Consider the following 9,250-nt stretch of genomic DNA (forward strand, 5'->3'; position numbering starts at 1 on the left):
AAATATTTAGCTAGTGGGAAGCAGCCGCATAGCACAGGGAGATCAGCTCTGTGCTTTGTGTCCACCCAGAGGGTTGGGAAAGGAGGGTGGGCAGGAGGGAGACGTAAGAGTGAGGGGATATGGGGATATATTTATATGTCTAGCTGATTCACTGTGTTATAAATCAGAAACTAACACACCGTTAAGGCAATTATACTCCAATAAAGATGTTAAAAAAAAAAAAGAAAGTGAAAATCTAGTGGTATCAATTATCTGCTCCAATATTTCAATAACATAGCATTTCCTTTAGGGAAAAGACAAACATTCTTCTCGGGTCTCTAGACCATGGCCTTAAAATCCAGCCTCATCCTTAAAGATCCATGTTCCCCTCAGACCCCAGGGATTTTCAATATACTTTGTGTTTCTTTTTTCCTTGCTTTATTAACCCCCACCCTACCATGACAACACACAGCATCACTGCTACTACATCAAAAGTAATAGTATAAATACTACTTTTCTTTTGAAAAATGGTATCCACTCCATCAGAAATAATTGAGTTGAGCATCTGGTGTAGAGTAAGTACAGATACTCTTAGCACTATTGTCAATTTTCGTCTTTATCTATATCTACAGATATTATGAACTAACTTTAATTTTTCTTATACAATTACTGAGGTTCATATCACAAAATTTGGAAAATAATGTCAAGAAAAAAGAAAAAAATTTAAAATCACCTAGAATTCCACCATCCAGAAGAATGACTTGGACATTTTGTATGTTTTTAAATATATTCTTTACAAAAATATGCCAGGTCAGTTACTTTCTTAAAGAGAGCATCTCTGACTTGGAGAAATCTTCATGTACAAAAGGAATATCCTTGAGATTCCTGAATCATAACCATCAGGATTTAACAAATTCTAGACACCAACGGAGGAAGTGGAAAGGACCAGTGTTAGCTCAATTTCAAAATGCAAAATAAGATTCAAGTTGTGAGTTTAAGCTGAGGATTCAAGAAGAGTGAAGTTGATTTGGAACATCTAGCACCACACGATTAATCAACAAATTTTAAGGAATGGCTTCTAGTATATCTAATGTCATGTCAGCATTTTCTGCAGTTAAAAATCTCTACTTTGATGATATCAAAGAATCCAAAGCTTTAAGGATGGGCTGTGAGTCATTTTACATATATTATTATTGATAATAAAGGCACAGTAATTCACCTTTTGTAAAACTCCAGCTTCAGACTTTTCCCATCGTGGTAATGTATTTGGGTTGTACAGAGAATTATAAATATAATTTATTTTAAAAAATTCAAGTTCCAAATGTTTCTCAGTAGGTTCAAAGATAATATAGTTTGTTGGAAATGGATTTTAAACTTTTTCTAAGATGATTGCAAGTTAACATTCTTGTGTGAGTATTAAAACATTTACAGCTTTCAAAGCCAATTTAGTTACTTATATAGTTTTAAGGATTATAGCTTTTAAATATTAATTTCACCATTTAAACTAATTCGTAACATTAAAATGACTCATTCAGAGAACTAACACTTATGTCAGTTTATTTACTATTTCAGCAAGCCAAAAAAAAAAAAAGAAGGAAATTTTCTTAAGGTGAAATATACATTTGAAATTAGTCATTGAACAAAATTTCACTGAGATAAGAATAGTAACATGCTTTGGAAGCACTAAGAATAGAGTTAGTCTCATGACAGCAGAATAATATAACACCACTTGTTAAAAAAATAGAATCATTTATTCATTCAATCAGTTATTTCAATCAGTTATCACATGATGCAAAGAGAAGCCAGGCTCTCCTGTTTCGAAGGAGTTAGTCAGTGAAATAAGAAAGGAAGTGGTTTCAAAACAATGTGGCAAGCGTTACAATCGACCTAAGTATGGTGACTTTGGGGAGCATAGAGGAAAGAATGTTACCATAAATCTACACACTCTACCAAGTTTTTCTGTAGACTTAATAAATAACATAACTTGCACATGTATTTGTGGCTATTTTTTAAACGTGTTTAACAGTCTCTTGAATAAAATTAATGATCTGATAGCATTTTCATTTCATAATATTTTTGAGTAAACATATACAAAAGTCAATGACAGTCCTAAGGATGAGTCTTGTTAATAAATATATATGTATATATACACACATACATACATATATTTTTGTTGTTATTGCTAATTTAATAAGGAATACTCATAAAAATAAATTTGAGATCCATCATTTTGTCGCCTGAACTCTTTTTTACAATACACATATTTTAAATGAAAATGAGTAACCTAGGCATAGCAAGTAGGTTTTAGCCCTGATTGACTGATGAAGTTCACCTGACATGCAATTGTATTGAGAATTCTAAAGATGTCTGGACTAAGTGGGAAACAATATAGTTATTGATTATCTATGTGCTATAGGCACATGAAAGGGGAATATTGACCCACTATGCATGCCACCCTTGGAGTGGGTTAACCACACAGATGACACCTGAGGAGCATCACAAACAAGGAAGCACATCAAAATTAAATGTTGCTGGGGAAGTTAGGTGTGAACAGTCATTCAAAGTCGAGGTGCTCCACTTGCACGCCCCTCACAGATGAGTCAGCTCTCACCTGTGAGGGAAGGAAGGAAGTGGCTGAGGGGTAATGAGAGGGAGTCCGGCTGCAGACCAACTCCTTGTATCTCTCATTCATGTTATGCTCGTGAGAAGAATCAGACAGAAGAGTGTTTGGAGATGTATTGCTTTATGTTTGGGTGCAATTGATTTTCCTGACTCATCCTTTAGGGGAGAAAAGCAGCCTTTTACCTAGACACCACAGGTCCATGATCACCATAGCTTTTCAGTCACAAAAGGCTTTGGGACAACACTAGGGGACGAAACAGCATGTTGTGCAGTTACATTCAAACAATTCTTTAAAAACTGGCATGAGGAGGAGACTGAGTATTCTACATTGTAAATATTGTTATTCGTATATACTGTAAATGATGACATGGGTGGGCACTAACCAAACCCGAGGAAACTGGGAACGACCTGAAAATCAAAACCAGACACAGCACAAGCAGTGGCCCTGGGCCACTGAGGAGCAAATTCGACTTGCACAGATGATTTTGGACCATAATGATGCTGGCTTTGAGGAAAAGGTGAAACAACTGATTGATATCACAGGCAAGAACCAGGATGAATATGTCATTGCTTTGCATGACTGCAATGGAGATGTCAACAGAGCCGTCAATGTACTGCTGGAAGGAAACCCAGATATGCATTCCTGGGAGATGGTTGGGAAGAAGAAGGGAGTCTCAGGACAGAAGGATGGTGGCCAAACGGAATCCAATGAGGAGGGCGAAGAAAATCGAGACCGGGACAGAGACTATAGTCAGCGACGTGGTGGGCCACCAAGACGGGGGAGAGGTGCCAGCCATGGAAGAGAGTTTTGAGGTCAGGAAAATGGGTCAGATGGCACCAAGAGTGGAGGGCCTTCTCGAAGAGGCACAGAAAGAGGCAGAAGAGGTCGTGGCCGAGGCAGAGGTGACTCTGGTAGGTGGGGAGGAAGGTTTTCTGCTCAAGGAATGGGAACCTTTAATCCAGCTGATTATGCAGAGCCGGAAAATACTGATAACTATGTCAATAACAGCTGCAATACATAGAACAACACTGGCCACTTTGAACCCGATGATGGGATGAGTGCATAGAGGACTGCAACAGAGGAGTGGGAAACTGAAGACAGGAATGAAGATCTTTCCGAGACCAAGATTTTCACTGCCTCTAATGTGTTGTCAAAGCATCTGCCTGTGGAGAATGTGACAATCACTGCTGGTCAGAGAATTGACCTTGCTTCTCTGTTGGGGAAGACACTGCCTTCAATGGGGAATGATTCATCTAATCTGGATCCATCTCAGTCTCTTTCTGTTCTCCAGCCTCTGGTCTTCAGTAACTTGAAGCAGAGCACCATATCGCAGCCTGCTTCAGGGAACATGTTTTCTCATCACAGTATGGTGAGCATGTTAGGGAAAGAAGTTGGTGATGTCAGTGAAGCTAAAGGAAGAAGCACCACAGGCTCTCAGTTCTTGGAGCAATTCAAGACTTCTCAGGCCCTGGCTCAGTTGGCAGCTCAGCATTCTCAGTCTGGAACAACCACCACCTCCTCTTGGGACATGGGCTCCACCACACAATCCCTATCGCTGATGCAGTATGATTTGAAGAACCCAACTGATTCAACAGTGCACAGCCCCTTTACAAACCACCAGCCTTTCACCCCGTCTTCAACTGTGATGGAGGTGTTCCTTCAGGAGAAGCCACACACAGTGGCTACCTCCACCGCTGCACCTCCCCACCCCAACCCATGTTCTCCTCTGCCAAGCAAATCCACCTCGACTCCTCAAATGTCTCCTGGGTCTTCAGACAACCAATCCTCCAGCCCTCAACCAGCTCAGCAAAAACTGAAACAGCAGAAGAAAAAAGCCTCCGTGACTTCTAAGATTCCTGCTCTGGCTGTTGAGATGCCTGGCTCAGCACATATCTCAGGGCTCTGCCTGCAGTTTGGGGCATTGCAGTTTGGGTCAGAGTCTGTCCTTTCTGATTATGAGTCTACTCCCACCACAAGCACCTCTTCAAGCCAGGCTCCAAGTAGCCTCTATACCAGCACGGCCAGTGAATCTTCATCCACAATTTCATCTAACCAGGAGTCCAGTTATCAGAGTGGCCCAACTCAGTCGACAACCTATACCTCCCAAAATAATGCTCAGGGCCCTCTTTATGAACAGTGATCCACACAGACTCAGTGGTAACCCAGCTCCATCTCTTCATCACCCCAAAAGGACTTGACTCAGGCAAAGAATGGCTTCAGTTCTGTGCAGGCCACACAGTTGCAGAACTCGCAATCTGTTGAAGATGCTACAGGCTCTGCACCTTCCACTTCTAGCATCCCCCCTCTCAGTGAAACGGTATCTGCAAATTCCTTACTGACGACAGCCAATCAGTACTCATCCTCCTTAGGTGGCTTGAGCCACAATGAGGAGATTCCAAATACTACCAGCACACAACACAGCAGCATGTTATCTACTCAGCAGAATACCCTTTCATCATCAACATCTTCTGGGCAGACTTCGACATCCACTCTTTTGCACACAAGCATAGAGAGTGAGGCAAATCTTCATTCTTCCTCCAGCACTTTCTCTACCACATCCAGCACAGTCTCTGCACCAGTGGTCAGTGTCTCTTCCAGGCTCAATAGTGTCAGGAGCTTGGGCCTCAGTCTAGCAGCAACTCTACCATCATAGCCTCCACTTAAGCTCAGTTGCTACGACTTCAGGAAAAGATCCTCCCAACCTCCCTCCTGGGGTCCTGCCGTTGTTGCCTAATCCATATATTATGGCTCCAGGGCTGTTACATGCCTACCCGCCACAAGTATATGGTTATGATGACCTGCAGATGCTTCAGACAAGATTTCCATTGGATTACTACAGCCTCCCATTTCCCACACCCACCACTCCACTGACTGGGAGGGATGGTAGCCTGGCCAGCAACACTTATTCTGGTGACCTCACAAAGTTTGGCCATGGGGATGCCTCGTCCCCAGCCCCGGCCACAGCCTTAGCCCAGCCCCAGCAGAAGCAGACACAGACTCACTAGACCATGCAGCAGACATTCCTGAACCCGGCACTGCGTCCTGGCTACAGTTACAACAGCCTGCCATACTACACAGGGGTTCCGGGCCTCCCCAGCACCTTCCAGTATGGCCCTGCTGTGTTCCCTGTGGCTCCTACCTCTCCCAAGCAGCATGGTGTGAATGTCAGTGTGAATGCATCAGCCACCCTTTTCCAACAGCCAAGTGGATATGGGTCTCATGGATACAACACTGGTGTATCAGTCACCTTCAGTAATACAGGTGTGCCAGATATCTCAGGTTCTGTGTACTCCAAAACCCAGCAGGCCTTTGAGAAACAAGGTTTTCATTCCAGTACTCCTGTTGCCTCCTTCAACTTGCCTTCAGCCCTAGGAAGTGGGGGCATCATCAATCGGGCCACAGCTGCTGCCTACCCACCTGCCCTTTTTAGGCACATTCTGACCCCCCATCAGCAGCCTCACTCCCAGATCCTTCACCATCACGTGCAGCAGGATGGCCACACAGGCAGTGGGCAACGTAGCCAGATCAGCTCCATCCCTCAGAAGCCCCAGACCAGCAAGTCTTCCTACAACAGCTACAGCTGGGGGGGCCAACTGAGCCCCTGACTCTCTTCTCCTGGTCCCATCTTCTGAGAGGGCTTCTCAGCCTGGTAACTATGGAAACAGCATTAAAGAGAGAAAGGAATGTGGGGGGGGTTCTGATGCCCCCACCCCCAGCAGCCCACCCCATGCCTCAGCTTCATGTCTGTACCATCCCCACTCTGTTGTATGTATTATAGGATTTGTATTTTCTCCTTTTTTTTCTTCCTTTTCTCTCCTTCCCCATTGGATTCAAGATTATGAAACTTTGCTGTGGGCCTTGCCCTCCCTTTTCTTCCTCCTGTTCACCCTGGTGGTGTGTGGGGGAGGGGGGGAGCGGGGACCCCCAAATATATATCAGCCCAACAGCCCTAAGTCTCCTCCTTTATTATTAGGAAACAAAACAACAACAACAAAAAGTGGCGTCATGAATATGAACAGCATTGTCAGATGAATTAGTTGAATTGTTTTTTTTTTTGTACTGTGTCCTGAAATTTAATGGATTAATGTGTCTTGTATATGTAAAAAGAAAACCTGTACTACAAAAAAAACACACATCAAAACTGGCATGAATGACAAGCAGAGATTAACAGCCTTGAAATGCTAAGCTCCACTGAGCAACAGAAGTCTTAGCTTGGTAGAATAACAATCTAGATATGATCGTGGATATACACAACATATTCTTGTTGAATATAAAATCAAATTTATACCAGTACATTAAATGGTAGGACATATTTAGAGTTCATTTTTCCCCTCGGCATGACCTATCAAGCTTGACATTTCCTGTCTTTTTGCCCCTACATTTTCAGTCCCTTCTCTCATGCATTTTTATGCATACAGAATTGAAGTTGACAGGCATCTTCTTCTCACTTGCTTTCTTTCTTTGCGTGTGTATGTGTGTAGGGGGCTGTATACACACATACACACTCACTATGGAGGCCCTTATAAAATTCAGAGCGGGTATGCATCAAGTCAGAAATAGCAAATGTTCAAAGTAAAAATATGATATTCATTTCAAAGCATTCTTCAGTTGCATAGTGATCTGAAAGTCAGGAATTACTTGCTGGATCTGAACTCAGTACTAACATCCATGTTCATGCTAGTATGAACAGCTACTGGTGAAGAATCATTGTAGCTTCTAAGAAGGAAAAGACAGATATACCTATATCTATATGTGTATCTATATCAGCAATGACCCATTATATACCTATACATATACATATATAAAACATGCTTATGTATGTGTGCCATTCTATCAGTTTCTGTATGTATATGCAAAATGGGGCATTACTATTCTTTAAATTCATATGTGGCTTATCACATTAGGAATAAAAGTACCACTTGGTTACTTTTAGTGGTAGAAGTGAACTCAAATGGCTATTTTCTGAAATCTGTACCCTTGGAAGGAAAAATAAAACCCATTTCTTCTCTTGTACTCTAGCAAGGGTGAGGTGAGGGCCGCTGGTAGCAGTGCCTGCTGGGAAGCCTCAAGCACTGCAGCAGCAGGAAGGTGAGGACCCAGCTTTGTGAAATGGTAACAGAGAGGAAGTGGTAAAGACACCTGTGAACATATTTGACCAGGATTTGCCACTGATTGGGTTTGAAAGAGGGAGATATGTAGGATCCAAAAAATGACACTGAATTCCCATATTTAAGGAACCAGGAAAACACTTAGATTTTATCAGAAATAGGGAAAGTGATAGTTTTGTGGCAGATTAGATTTCAGTTTAGACATGAACCATCGGTTCACCCAAATGTGTTCCATGGAAAGAAATGCAAATCTGAGCCCAAAAGATTGAAGAGTCCTATAGATTTTGTCAATCACAAAATAATAAAATGTTCCTAACAACATCTTTAGTCATCTTCTGTTGCTTCAGTTGTTCATGAAAGTTTCTCAAAAATTCATTCTTCTGTCTTCCCCAAAACTCTTCCCATCTTTTACAGCATCCAATTCTTTTTATTTTGTGTTAGAATAACTTGGAGTTTGATTAAAAGGAGACAACAGTAAGTAAGCCCTATAGTGTTCACTATGTCTTGGACTTTTTCAAAACACTTTACATAGATTAATTTTCAAAACAAATGTATAAGCTATGTACCATTATTATACCTACTTTTTTTTTTTTTTTTGCGGTACGCGGGCCTCTCACTGTTGTGGCATCTCCCGTTGCGGAGCACAGGCTCCGGACGCACAGGCTCAGCGGCCATGGCTCACGGGCCCAGCCGCTCCGCGGCATGTGGGATCTTCCCGGACCGGGGCACGAACCCGTGTCCCCTGCATCGGCAGGCGGACTCTCAACCACTGCACCACCAGGGAAGCCCTATACCTACTTTATATATGAAAAATCTGAGGCATGAAGAAGTTACATGCTCAGAGTAACTCGGTAAGTAGCGGAGCTGGAATTCAGCCTGGCTTCAGAGAGCCTGCTTTTAATTACTACCTAGAGTGTTTCTCTAATGACTGCACTGTTTTTGTTTCTTCAATGGAGAGAGGATTAGATGAGAGCTTGAAGAGTTACACCATATCCCCATTATATCTTATGTTTGGAGGGCTCAAACCATGGTCAAATTTCATGGCTCAAATTTGGAAAGTTAGTTGTATGCCTGTTTCTCTTCTCGGCTGTGCCTGTTCACTCAGTAAAGGAGATACACACAAGGAGTACTTATTGGTCTTGCTGGTCTTCTTGCTTTGCTAGACTGGGCAATTATGTTTAAGAATCCAAGGAATAGTATAAACTGACTTAATACTCTCTTTTTACTTACCTATATATTTCTTTGTCATTTATTTATATTTTAAATTTTTTCTTTTTTATTGAAGTATAATTGACTTACTTATGTTTCAAGTGTACAAGAGAGTATCATCTACAAGATGATACCCCTGTTAAGTCTAATTACCATTTGTCACTTTTCAAAATTATTACTGTATTTCCTATGCTGTATATTACATCTACCTGACTCATTTTACAGCTGGAAGTTTGTTGCTCTTAATCTCCCACACCTATTCCACTCATTCCCCACCACTACCCATTTGGCAACTACCAGTTACTTCTCTGTATCTATGAGTCTGTTTCTG

General features: G+C 41.9%; 1 pseudogene; it reads left to right on the forward strand.

Moving 5' to 3' along the window:
* The first annotated feature begins 2,300 nt into the window (after positions 1-2,300).
* Positions 2,301-6,207, forward strand: LOC111178599 (ubiquitin-associated protein 2-like pseudogene; annotated as a pseudogene).
* Positions 6,208-9,250: the final 3,043 nt, after the last annotated feature.

The sequence above is a fragment of the Delphinapterus leucas genome, chromosome 10, assembly GCF_059928025.1.
Source record: "Delphinapterus leucas isolate spDelLeu-1000000601 "Yukka" chromosome 10, BTC_Dleu_Yukka2, whole genome shotgun sequence".
Taxonomy (NCBI): domain Eukaryota; kingdom Metazoa; phylum Chordata; class Mammalia; order Artiodactyla; family Monodontidae; genus Delphinapterus; species Delphinapterus leucas.